This window comes from Martes martes (genome assembly GCF_963455335.1).
Source record: "Martes martes genome assembly, chromosome: 8".
NCBI lineage: Eukaryota > Metazoa > Chordata > Mammalia > Carnivora > Mustelidae > Martes > Martes martes.
The window spans coordinates 63,072,650-63,085,414 of record NC_137895.1 but is presented as its reverse complement, the minus strand read 5'-3'; positions in this window follow the sequence as shown (position 1 = coordinate 63,085,414).

The following is a 12,765-nucleotide window of genomic DNA, read 5'->3' as shown; positions in this document are numbered from 1 at the left end:
TGTGCAACTCTTCCTTTCATTTGAACAAAGGCCATTGTAGGATAATTAATTGGCTTAATTCTAGTATAGAAATGTCTAACGGAATAGGGAGGCCATGGGAGAGAGACTGGGGAATGGCTGGTTGGTGGAGCAATTAGAACACGTACAACATTTATTAAAACTTCTATCCTATAGGTGTACTTTGTGGTTCCCCAAAGCAATTAAAATAGTAGTATGAAAGAGCACTTATCATAGATTACCATAACAATTGTAATAATAAAAAGCTTCAAATATTGCAAGAATTACCAAGTATAATACAGAGACTGGAAGTAAGCAAAGGCTCTTAGAGAAATGGTGCCCCTAGACCAGCTCAACACAGGTTGCCACAAATTTTCAGTTTCTTTAAAAATCTCAATTTCTGTAAAACAGTAAAGCTAAGCATGATAAAATGAGGAATGCTTATATATATAGGCAAGTGCAACTCTTGGTGTGTTTCATGTCTTTTCATGTGTCACTCACTTGTGACACATGATTTGTGACACATCATTCTCTAGGGCATCCTATTCTTGAGGCACTGAGAGGTGGCACGGCAGATTCTTAGTGGGATCTAGCAATCCCTTGAGAGGCAACTCTCAGGAAAGACCATCACAGGCATTCAGACAGGGGGAAGCTGTCTGAGAAAGAGGAGGAGGGGTAGGAAAGACTTGGCAGGACTTAGTGGTTTCAGGTCCCCTGCCTGCTTCATTGGAATCTGCCCAGATGTTCCCTTCGCAATTGCAGAGTCTCACTTCTTCCTAATCGGCACCCTAACTTTAACACAAGAGTCTGTGCAAGGTTAAGAGTTCAGTTTGCATTGTAATTCAGCCCCCTGCAGAATGCTGCTAATTAGTAATCTTGGCCCTGTAGCTATCAGGAGATAAGGGGTTCTTTTAGGACAGTCATAGAGACTTTGAGGTCCCTTTATGCAGATCCTGCATTTCTCCCAGATTCTTCAGCATATTTAGGAGCAGGCAATCAACCCTGTTATTCTCACAAAAATGTTCTGTGACAGCAAACACTTGGTCACCCAGAGCCTTTCCCTCTCTAGATATTTAATTACTAGTGTCTAGATTATAATTCACACAACTTTGTCTACTGTGTGCCATGGAATACCACTGCCCCTTTTACCACTGCAGGTGAGGGTCATTAATGCCTTTAAATGTTTAAATCAGAGACTATTCTAGGTGGCATAGAAGCAATTTAGAGAACCTAGTTTTAACTTTCTTTTCCGCCGGAACAACATTTGGTGTTGGTTGGGGTTCACTCAGAGAAACTGAATCCTTATGAGTGGTATAAGGGGTTTATTCTAGGAATTAGTTCCTGCATGATCATGGGATACAGTTAAGCAGTCCATTACTAATCCTAAAGTCAGCAGTGACAGTGGTAGAGACAGGAAGATGGAGACCGAGTGTGGCAGGGTAAAGAAGAGCTGAAACCAATGAGGACAAAGTGGAACCCATCTGTCTCTTGCTTGGCCTTGTGTTGGTGAGTCTTTGCCTCCAAAGCTCTGACTTCCAGGATGCTCATGCCCTGTGCAAGAACTGGTGCACTTGACATAGAAAATTACAGAATATGGCATAGAAAATACAGAACAAGGATTCGGAAAAGCTGGGGAAGCTGTGGGCCAAGCTGTTGCCCAAAGAGATTCAGCAGGAGTTGGAGCAACTGGCTTCTACCCGAAGCCAAGAAGATGAGGCACCAGATCCATGACAATGTGAATGAACCGCAGTAGCAGCTAACATTACACCAACCATCTGAATGTAAAGCTGGCTGCTGTTTCATTTCTACCTTCCAGGTCTGAAGCAGAGTTCACCTATGGCCAGTCCTAACCCAGAATCATGGAAGGAAGTGAATGATGGTAATTGGTACAATACAAAGTCACCGTACCATCCTATTTTAAATCAAAGCTGTAAGATTTCATCTTATGAAAATTTCAGGATTAAAGCCAGACACTAATTAATGCAGGCACCAAGGACATCTTTTTATTTTTTTTTTAAACAGGTTCTCTTTTTAAAAATATTTATTTATTTGACAGAAAGTGAGAGAGTGAACACAAGCAGGGAGAGTGGGAGAGGAAGAAGGGGGCTCCCCACTGAGCAGGGAGCCTGACTCGGGGCTTGATCCCAGGACCTTGGGATCATGACCTGAGCTGAAGGCAGATGCATAATGACTGAGCCACCCAGGTGCCCCAGCCAAGGACATCTTTAAAAAAAAAAAATTTAGGGGCTTTATACTTTATACTTTAAACTAAAATCCTTTATACTAAAATCCTATATACATCTTTATACTAAAATCCTAAAAAGGATTCAGAAATTTTGAATGGATAAGCTATTGGACAGTGACAGAAAATTTCATTTCATTCCTATAGGTAGTACATCAATCTCATTAAGGAAATAAGAAAATGAAAATTTCCTTAGATACCCAATAGACTCTCATGAAGCATATTTTAGGGTTTAGAATAAAACGGATACTGTAAAATACAAGGAAATGATATCAGGATGATTCTTCTAATAGTTGCAAAATATTGACTCTCAAAGTGAATCTCTGACAGCTTCTAAAAACAATGTTTATCAGGCACATATGGAAAAAATTGTATGTAGTAGGTAGAAGAATAGTCCCCCAAAGCTGTCTGAAACTGTTATTTACCTTCCATGGCAAATGGGAATTAAGATTGCAGATGTGAATTAAGGTTGCTAATCAGCTGACCTTAAAATAGGGATATAACACTGGGTTGTTTGGGTGGGTCCAGTATAATAATAAGGTCCTTAAATGTGGAAGGAAGCAGGAAAGGTCAGAGTGATACTTGTTGGCTTTGAAGATGGAAGGAAGGGGGACACGAGCCAAGGAATTTAAGCAGTCTCTAGAAACTGGAAAGGACAAGGAAACACATTCTCCCTTAGAGCCTCCGGAAGAAATCCATCACTGCTGATACCTTGATTTTAAGCCAGGGAGACCCATGTCAGGCTTCTAACCTGTAGAAATGTAAAATAATAAATCTGTGTTGTTTTAAGTTGTTTTAAGCTTATGGCAATGTTATGACAGCATTAGGAAACTAATATAATGTATAACTGTGTTTTGAAATAGGGATTCTTAAAACTTATTAGGTCATTTCATAATTTGTATCTCTAAATGTGTTTGCAGGTGTCACCGTGTATTGATACCTCAACATTTTGATGAAGTGTGGAATTCAGAAGCAACCAACAGAATGTGGGGTAATTGTTGTAAAGACGTTGGTGAGTTCACAGTTTTTCTAACTGAAGTAGAGTTGACACATAATGTTACAAGAGTGTCAGGTGTACAACATAGTGATTCCATAAGTCTGTGCACTGTGCTACCCACTACAAGTGTAGCTACCATCTGTCACCATGCAATGCTGTAACATTGACTATATATTCCCTGTGCTGTACCTTTCACTCCATGACTTATTCATTCCATAACTGTAAGCCTGTACTGCCACTCCCCTTCATGCCATTTTACCCATCCCTCCACTACCCTCCCCACTGGTAAACATCAGTTTGTTTTCTGTATTTGTGGATCAGTTTCTAATTTTGCTTTGTTTATTCCTTTGTTTTGTTTTTTAGGTTCTACATACAAGTGAAATCTTAGGATATTTGTCTTTAACATATTTTACTTATCATAATACCCTCTCGGCCTATTCATATTGTTGCAGATGGCAAGATCTCATTCTTCTTTTGGCTGAGTAACATTCCATTGTGTATATATACCACATCTTCTTTATCCATTCATCTGTCTGTGGACACTTGGGTTGCTTCTGTATCTTGGCTATAAACATAGGGGTACATATATCTTTTCAAATTTGTGTTTTCAATTTCTTTGGGTAAATACCCAGTTGTAAAATTACTGGATCACATGGTAATTCTATTTTTAATTTTTTGAGGAACCTCCATGCTGTTTTCCAGGGTGGCTGCACCAGTTGTAGTCCCACCAATGTTGTGCAAGGGTTCCTTTTTCTCTCCATTGGCCTTTGTTGTTCTTGTTTTTCAGATTTTAACCATTCTGACAGGTATAAAATGATCTCTCACTGTGGTTTTCATCTGTATTTCCCTGATGTTTAGTGATGGTGAGCATCTTTTCATGTTTCTATTGGCTATTTGTATGTCTTCTTTGGAAAAATATCTATTCAGGTCCTTTGCCCATTTTTAAATGGATTGTTTGGGGCTTTTTGGTGTTGAGTTGTAGAATTTCTTTATCAATTTTGGATACTAATTCAGTAGTATTGGATACTAGCTTGGATACTAATCCTTTATTGGATATGTCATTTGCAAATATCTTCTCCCATTCAGTAAGTTATCTTTTAGTTTTATTGATGATTTTCTTCATTGTGCAAAAGCTTTTTATTTTGGTTTGATCCCAATAATTTATTTTTGCTTTTCTTCTCTTGGGTGAGGAGACATATCTAGAAAAATATTGCTATGGCCAATGTCAGAGAAATTACTGACCATGTTCTCTTCTGGCATTATATAGTTTGAGGTCTCACATTTAGGTCTTTAATCCATTTGAGTTTGGTTTTGTACATGGTGTAAGAAAGTGGTATAGCACCATTTACTGAAGAAACTATCTTTTTCTTCATTGTTATTTTCTTGGATCCTTTGTAATAGATTGTCTATTAAACTCATAGAAGTATGGGTTTATTTCTGGGCCCTCTATTCTGTTCCATTGATCTTTGTCTATTTTTGTGCCAATAACATACTGTTTTAATTATTACACTGGCATATCTTGAAATGTGGGATTTGAAATCCAGCTTTGTTCTTTCTCAAGATTTCTTCGACTGTTTGAGGTCTTTTGTTGTTCCACACAAATTTTAGGATTATTTGTTCTAGTTCTGTGAAAAATGCTTTTGGTATTTTGATAGAGATTGCACTGCATCTGTAAATTGCTTTATGTAGTAGGCATTTTACCAGTATTCTTCCAATCTATGACCTTGTGTTTCCATTTGCTCATGTAATCTTTAATTGCTTTCATCAGTGTGTTATGGTTCTCAGAGTACAGGTTCTTTTGCCTCCTTGGTTAAGTTTATTCCTGGGTATTTTATTAATGTTTGGCACAATCGTAAATGGAATTGTGTTTCTGACTTATTTTTCTGCTACTTCATTATTAGTGTATAGAAATGTAGCTGATTTCTGTATATTAATTTTGTGTCCTGTAACTTTATTGAATTCATTTATTCTAATATTTTTTGGCGTAGTCTTTAAGGGTTTTCTTTTTATACTATCATGTCACCTGTAAATAGTGGCATTTTAACTTCTTCCTTACAAATACGGGTTTCCTTTATTTCTTTTTCTTATCTGATTGCTGTGGCTAGGACTTCTAGTACTATGTTGAACGAAAGTGATGACAGTGGACATCTTTGTTTTGCTCCTGATCATAGAGTAAAAGCTCCAAGTTTTTCACCATTGAGTGTAAGCTGCAAAGTCTTCAAGTATGGCCTTTATTATGTTTAGGTGTGTTCCTCTAAACTCACCTTGTTGAGTTTTTATCATGAACAGATTTTGAATTTTGTCAAATGCTTTATCTGCATCTGTTGAGATCATATGGTTTTTACCCTTCCTCTTATTAATGTGTAATTGATTTGCAAATATGGAACTATTCATATATCGGCAGAATCACTTCTACTTAATTGTGGTGAGTAATCCTTTTAATGTATTGTTGAAAGTGGTTTGCTAACATTTTGTTGAGGATTTTTGCATCTGTGTGCATCATGGATACGGCTTGTAGTTTTCTTTTGTCTGTTTCTAGGAATTTACCCATTCTGGGTTGTCCAATTTTTTAGCATATGATTTTTTATGATACAGTCCTTTGTATTTCTGTGGTGTCAGTTTTACTTCTCTTTCATTTCTGATTTTATTTGGTTCCTCTCATTTTTTTCTTGGTGAGTCTGGGTAAAGATTTATCAATTTCATTTTTCTTTTCAAGGAATCAGCTCTTGGTTTCCTTGATCATCTTTTTTTTCTTTATTCTCTATTTCATTTACTTCTGCTTTGATCTTCATTATATTCTTCTTCCTACTTATGTTGGGTTTTGTTTTTTTTTTCTAGTTCCTTTGGGTATAAGGTTAGATTGTTTACTTGAGATTTTTCTTGTTGGTTGAGTTAGGTTTATGTTGCTATGAATTTACGTGTTATAGAACTGCTTCTGCTATGTCCCAAAGATTTTGGGCCGTTGTGTTTTCATTTTCATTTGTCTCCATGTATTTTATTATTTCTTTCTTTGTTGGCCCATTGGTTGTGTAATAACATGTTGTTTGTGTTTTTTTCCAGTTTTTTCCTTGTGATTGATTTTTAGTTTCATACTGTGGTTGGAAAAGATGCATAATATAATCAGTCCTCTTAAATTTACTGAGACTGATTTTGTTCCCTGATGTGATCTGTTCTAGAGAATGCTCCATGTGTGCTTGAATATGTAATCTGCTATTTTGGGTTGGAAAGTTTTATATATCTGTTATGTCCATCTAGTCTAGTCTAATGTGTCATTCAAAGACAGTGTCCTTTCTACCTGGATGAGGTATCCATTGATATAAGTGAGGGATTAAAGTTCCCTGTCATTATTGTGTTACCATCAATTTCTCCTTTTATCTGGTTATTTTACTTTGTGTATTTTTTTGTAGAATTTTTAAAGTTTTTATTTATTTAAGTAATCTCCACACCCAGTGTGGGGCTCAGACTCACAACCCAAGACCAAGAGTCACATATTCTTCTTACTGAGTCACCCAGGCACCGTGCTTTATGTATTTAAATGCTCCAATGTTGGGTGCATAGATATTTAAAATTGTTTTATCCTCTTGTTGGATTGGCACCTTTTTCATTATGTAATGTTCTTCTTTGACTCTTGATACAGTCTTTGTTTGAAAGTCTGTTTTGTCTGTTGTATGCACAGCTACTCCAGCTTTTCTTTTTGGTTTCATTTGCCTATGTTTTTTCATCCCTTCACTTTCAGTCTGTATGTGTCTTTAGGCCTGAATTAAGTCTCTTAAAGGCAGCAATACATTCATCTTGGTTTTTTTGTTTGTTTTTAAATTAAGATTATTTATTTATTTATTTGACAGAGATCACAAGTAGGCAGAGAGGCAGGCAGAGAGAGAGGAAGGGAAGCAGGCTCCCTGCTGAGCAGAGAGCCTGATTCAGGGCTTGATCCCAGGACCCTGAGATCATGACCTAAGCCGAAGGCAGAGGCTTTAACCCACTGAGCCACCCAGGCACCCCAACGTCTTGTTTTTTTAATCCATTCCACCATGCTATGTCTTTTGAGTTGAACATTTAGACCATTTACATTTAAAGTAATTATTGATAGCTACATACTAACTGCCATTTTGTTGACTGTTTTTTTGGTTGCTTTGTAGTTCTGTTTCCTTGCTTGCTCTCTCTTTGGGATTGCTGATTTCTCTAGTATTTTAGTTCACTTTATTTCTCATATTATTATTCTTTTTCATTTCTTTTTACTTTTCTGAGTATAGTTAACAGATAGTATTATATAAGTTTCAGATATACAACATAATGATTCAGCAACTCTATTTATACATTATGCTGTGCCCATCACAAGTATAGTTGCCATCTGTCACCATGACAGTGTTACAGTACCATCAACTATATTCCATATACTATACTTTGTCCCTTTAGTTTCTTCTTTTACCTCTTATAGGTTTGGGGTTTGTGGTTACCATGAGGTTCGTATATAACGTCCTAAATATAAAGCAGTCTATATTGAATTGATGGTCATTTAAGTTTGAACACATACTAAAGGAAATTCTTTTTCACTGACACCTCCACTGTTTATATATATGTTGCCATGTTTTACATCTTTTTATTCATAATTTATGTCTAATTATAGCCTTTTCTTTCCCACTTGCGGAAGTCCCTTTAACACTTCTTGTGATGCCAGTTTAGTAGTGATGAATTCCATTAACTTATGTTTGGGAACTCTTTATCTCTTCTTCAATTCCAAGTGATAGTTTTACTGGGTATTCTTAATTGGAGGTTTTTTGTTTTTGTTTTGTTTTGTTTTGTTTTCCTTTCAGCACTTTGAATGTATCATGCCAGTTCCTTGGGGCCTTCAAAGTTTCTGCTGAAAAATCAGCTGATAGCTTTGTAGAACTTCTCTTGTACATACTTTTTTTTTGTTTTTCCTCTCACTGCTTTTACAATGATCTCTTTAGCCTTTGACATTTTAATTATGTGTTGTGTTGTTAAGCTTCTTGAGTTTATCTTCTTAAGGGGCTCTGCTGCTTCATGAACCTAAATGTCTGTTTCCTTCCCCTACATTAGGGAAGTTTCCAGCTATAATTCTTCAAATAAATTTTCTACCACCTTCTTCCCTGTAATATGAATGCTTGTTCACTTGATGCTGTCCAACAGATCTCTTAACCTATCCTCATTTAAAAATTTTGGGGTGGTGGCTGGCTGCCTCAGTTGATGGAGGATGTGACTCTTGATCTCAGGGTCATGAGTTTAATTCTTATGTTGGGCATAGAGTTTATTTAAAAAAAAATTAAAATTTAAAAAAATTATATTTGCTGTTCAGCTTAGGTGCTTTCCATTATCCCATCTTCCAGATCATTCTTCTGTATCCATTAATCTACTTGTGATTCCTTCTAGTGTTTTTTTCTTTTCATTTGTATTCTTCAGCCCTGGTTCTTTATATTTTCCCAGTGTTTGTTGAAGTTCTCTCTGAGTTCTTCTACTCTTCTCTCCAGCCCAGTGCCCATCTTTATGGTCATCACTGTAAATTTTTCATCAGACATATCGCTTATCTTCATTTATTTCTTTTTCTGAGGTTTTGTCTGGTTTGGGGGCACATTCCTTTCTTTCTCCATTTTGATTGCCTTTGTTATACCTGGTGACTTTTACTGGCTGGCTAGAGCTGTGGCTGGCGTGGGTTAGGGATTACAGGGTGCCCTCTGCTGGGGCTGCACTTGTGGAATGGTTGGAGATTAAGTGAGTGTGGGCTGGGGGTGAGTCCTGAGGCTTTTTGCAGAGGGTGCCCTGGCAGGACAGCTGAAGGTAAATGTGTTCAAGCTGGGGTCTCTCCTCACAAGGTGCTTTGATAGGACAGCTAATGCTGAAGGGGGTGCCAGCTAGTGTGGTCCCGGGCTCTATGCAGTGGGTACACCGCAGGACACCTGTAGCTGAAGTGGTTGTAAGCTGTGGGTGGTCCCAGGGTTCTTTGTGGACACCCTGGTAGAATGGCTAAAACTCAAGTGGGGGTAAGCTGGGGCGTTCTGGGGTGTGTGAAAAGTCCCCTGGTGGGGGCAGCCCAAAGCCAGGGTGGTTGCTGGCTGGAGGGTCCCTGGGTGCTTTGTGTAGGGCACCAACAGGGAAGGATAGTTATAGCTGAAATGGGTGTGGACTAGGATTGCCCGAGGGTTCTCTGTACAGAAGGTGCCCTGGAAGGACAGATGAAGCAGGTATAAGCCAGGGTGTCCTGGCAGGGCAGCTGGAGCTGAAAAAAGGCATCAGCCACAGGTGCCCTAGAAAGCCATCTGAAGCCAAAGCAGTACAGGCCTGTAGTGTTCCAGGGTACTTTGTGTCTGCCTCAGTGTGGTGAGAGGGCTGGAGCTGTAGTGAGCACTGACCAGGGCTGTCCCAGTGTGCACCACCATGGAACTGCCCTTGCGGGACAGCTGAGGTTGGTGTGGATTGGGGGCCCACAGCTCAGCTGTCAAGATGGTGGGGGAAAGTAAACTGTGGCACTCACTAGACCCTCTGACAAAGAGACAGTTGCAACAACTCCCCTGCCAGTTAGCAGGGTTCAAGGGCTATTTCCTTTATATTCTGGTTGTTCTTTTAAGCCATGGCTTTTATTTTCTGTGGCCCAGCATAGATGAATCTGTTCCTGGTACCTCATTACTATCCTCCACACTGCAATTTGTAGCATCAGAGGTGGGGTCACCCTTTGTTACTATGTCTCAGTCTCTCTTGTTGTACAGAAGCTGTTCAGTCAGTCCTCAGTTCTTCAGGAGGAATTCTCTGTAAATAGGTATAGATTTGGTGTACCCATGGAGGGGAGTTCAGGATCTTTCTGTGTCACCGTCTTGGACTGGAACACTCCCTAGTTCATTGTTCTTTAAACTTAATAGGCTGGGGTGCCTGGGTGGCCCAGTGGGTTAAGCCTGTCTTCGGCTCAGATCATAATCTCAGGCTCCTGGGATCTGTCCCGCATCAGGCTCTCTGCTCAGCAGGGAGCCTGCTTCCCCCACTCTCTCTGCCTGCCTCTGCCTACTTGTGATCTGTCAAATAAATAAAATTAAAAAAAAAATAAACTTAATAGGCCAATATATATAGCTAGGACCACATGAAGGCAATAGTAGGCCCCAGAATGGATTAAGCAAGCTGTGAATAGTATTTTCTAGATTCAAAAGTATCTCAAAAATTTTGAAACAATTGGTAAGGGCACCTGGGTGGCTTAGATGATTAACTGTCTGCCTTCAGCTCAGGTCATGATCCCACATCGGACTCCCTGCTCCTTGGGGAGCCTGGTTCTCCCTCTGCCTCTACCTGCCCCTCTCTCTATTTCTCATGAATAAATAAAATCTTAAAAAAATAAAACTATTATAAACAAAAAGGAAAAGGAATAGGTGTATGCATCTATTTTATATTGCTATACTAAGGGCATGTTAAATTTTTAAGAAATGGAGAGGTTTACATTCCTCTGAACAGAAATACTATATAAAAAAAGGCCAATCTCTATAGTCACTGGGAAGAGAAATTTAATGCAAAAGAGAGATTATAGTCAGTCTTTTTTTTTTTTTTTTAAAGATTTTATTTATTATTTGAGAGAGAGAAAGAACACGAGAGAGCATAAGCAGTGGAGAGGGAGAAGCAGGCTTCCCGTGGAACAGGGAACCCGACATGGGACTCCATCCCAGGACCCTGGGATCATGACCTGTGCCAAAGGCAGACACTCAACGACTGAGCCACCCAGGTGCCTGAGTAGTCAATCATTTTTGAACCAGATAATGGCTAACCACTCATAAGACACTAATTTAACAATATCTCGATGATGCATTTTAACTTTTTTCATCGTGTGTGTACGCTGTGTCTGAAGAGCTGGACTAACCAGTTCCCCCCTCACAGAGTTCTGATGCCTCGGTGGGTGAAGGAGTTCATTATAATTTTCACTTTGCAGCTAGAGAAACTTGTATAGTTTATTACACTGCATTATACTGACCACATTAACAGGAGTCTGATATATATAAATCAGGGTGCTAGAATCAATAATTACAAATATCTGACCAGGACATTCTTATCTCTGAATCAGAGTATGGAGGAAGCCATAATTTTCAGAATATTGCTCAATGAGCACAAATCAGGTAAATATGAAGAATAGACTGATTCTCTCACAAATCTCTCAGTCATGTCCGGCAAACACCCTGGTTTGTAGAGCATACCCCAATTCCTTCTGGTAACCAGCTTATTTCCTTTACATCACTGTAAATTCAGTAGTGTCTTACAGAGACTATAACTTAGTGACAGACTTGAGTTATAGCCTAGTTTGTGTTATCCCTGCTGGGCTTTGTATTAACATATAATGTAGTATTTATTCCAGGGGTACAAGTCTGTGACTCATCAGTCATACACAATTCACAGCACTTACCATAGCACATACCCTCCCGATGTCCATCCCCCAGCCACCCCGTCCCCTACCACTCCCCTCCCCTCCAGCAGAGACTCTTAATCTCAGGAAATAAACTGAGGAATAGCCTAGTTTAGATTCAGAACAAATTACATCAGTGTTCAGGGTGGCTCATGTTGATGACTTATTTTAAGCTAGTTTAACCACTTAGACTAGCCTGTCCTTAATTTCTAAATTCCATTTGCCAGGTTTCAGTACAGCATGTGAAAGCCTGTCACAGCACACTGCAGAGATCTAATCAAGATCCTGAAGTAGGCAGAGGACCCTCCACTGAAACTGAGAATGGTAGGTGTTGCTCCTCCCAAACTTCTAATGGAAGACCTAGTAAAAATTACTGTACTTTCTTCTATGGCAGTATCTTAAGTATATATAAATCCATTTCCTGTCCTTTGGTGGTGTTGTTATAATTGTTTCTTATAATTGCAACAGAACAAGTGGTTTTTCCTGTTGTTTCATGTAAACTCTTAAATACCATATAAAATTTACAAATAACAATTTATATCAAGTATTTCTTTGTATCAGTATAGTAAAATTCCTGTACTTTTTTTAATAAATTTGATTGTTGGCCTTTACCTTCCACAGAGATTTCATATTTGAAAATAGGACCTAAAGCTAATCTGAATAGTGATGCACATCTTATTACCATGAAAATAAGCTCATGCAGAGCTGTTTCAGGGTAACTGGCTATTCTTATATACTGAAAAAAACATATTAAAGCTTATGGGATTCTGTAACTAGTACTGTCCTGGGTCCAGTGGAACATACCTTTGTTTTCTGTAGAGATATTAAAGAATGGAATTTAGTCTACCTTTTTTTTTTTAATATTGGCTAGGGTTTCTAACCTTTCAAAAGAGGAAAAATCCATTTTTGTGCTAATTTGCAATGCACCCTGCCCTTACAACATTGGTTGTGATCAACACTGGTTGAGAAGTGGGCCTGTGCAGCAGAGGTTGAGAATCAACGACTCTCACACACTAAATACTCTCAAGCCTGCAAAAGCATGCCACGTACCCTGTCTCTGACAGCATATCCCTTCCGGATAGGGCTCATATTTGAGTACACACTTGAAGATAAAAAACCAGACTACTAAATACTTAACTA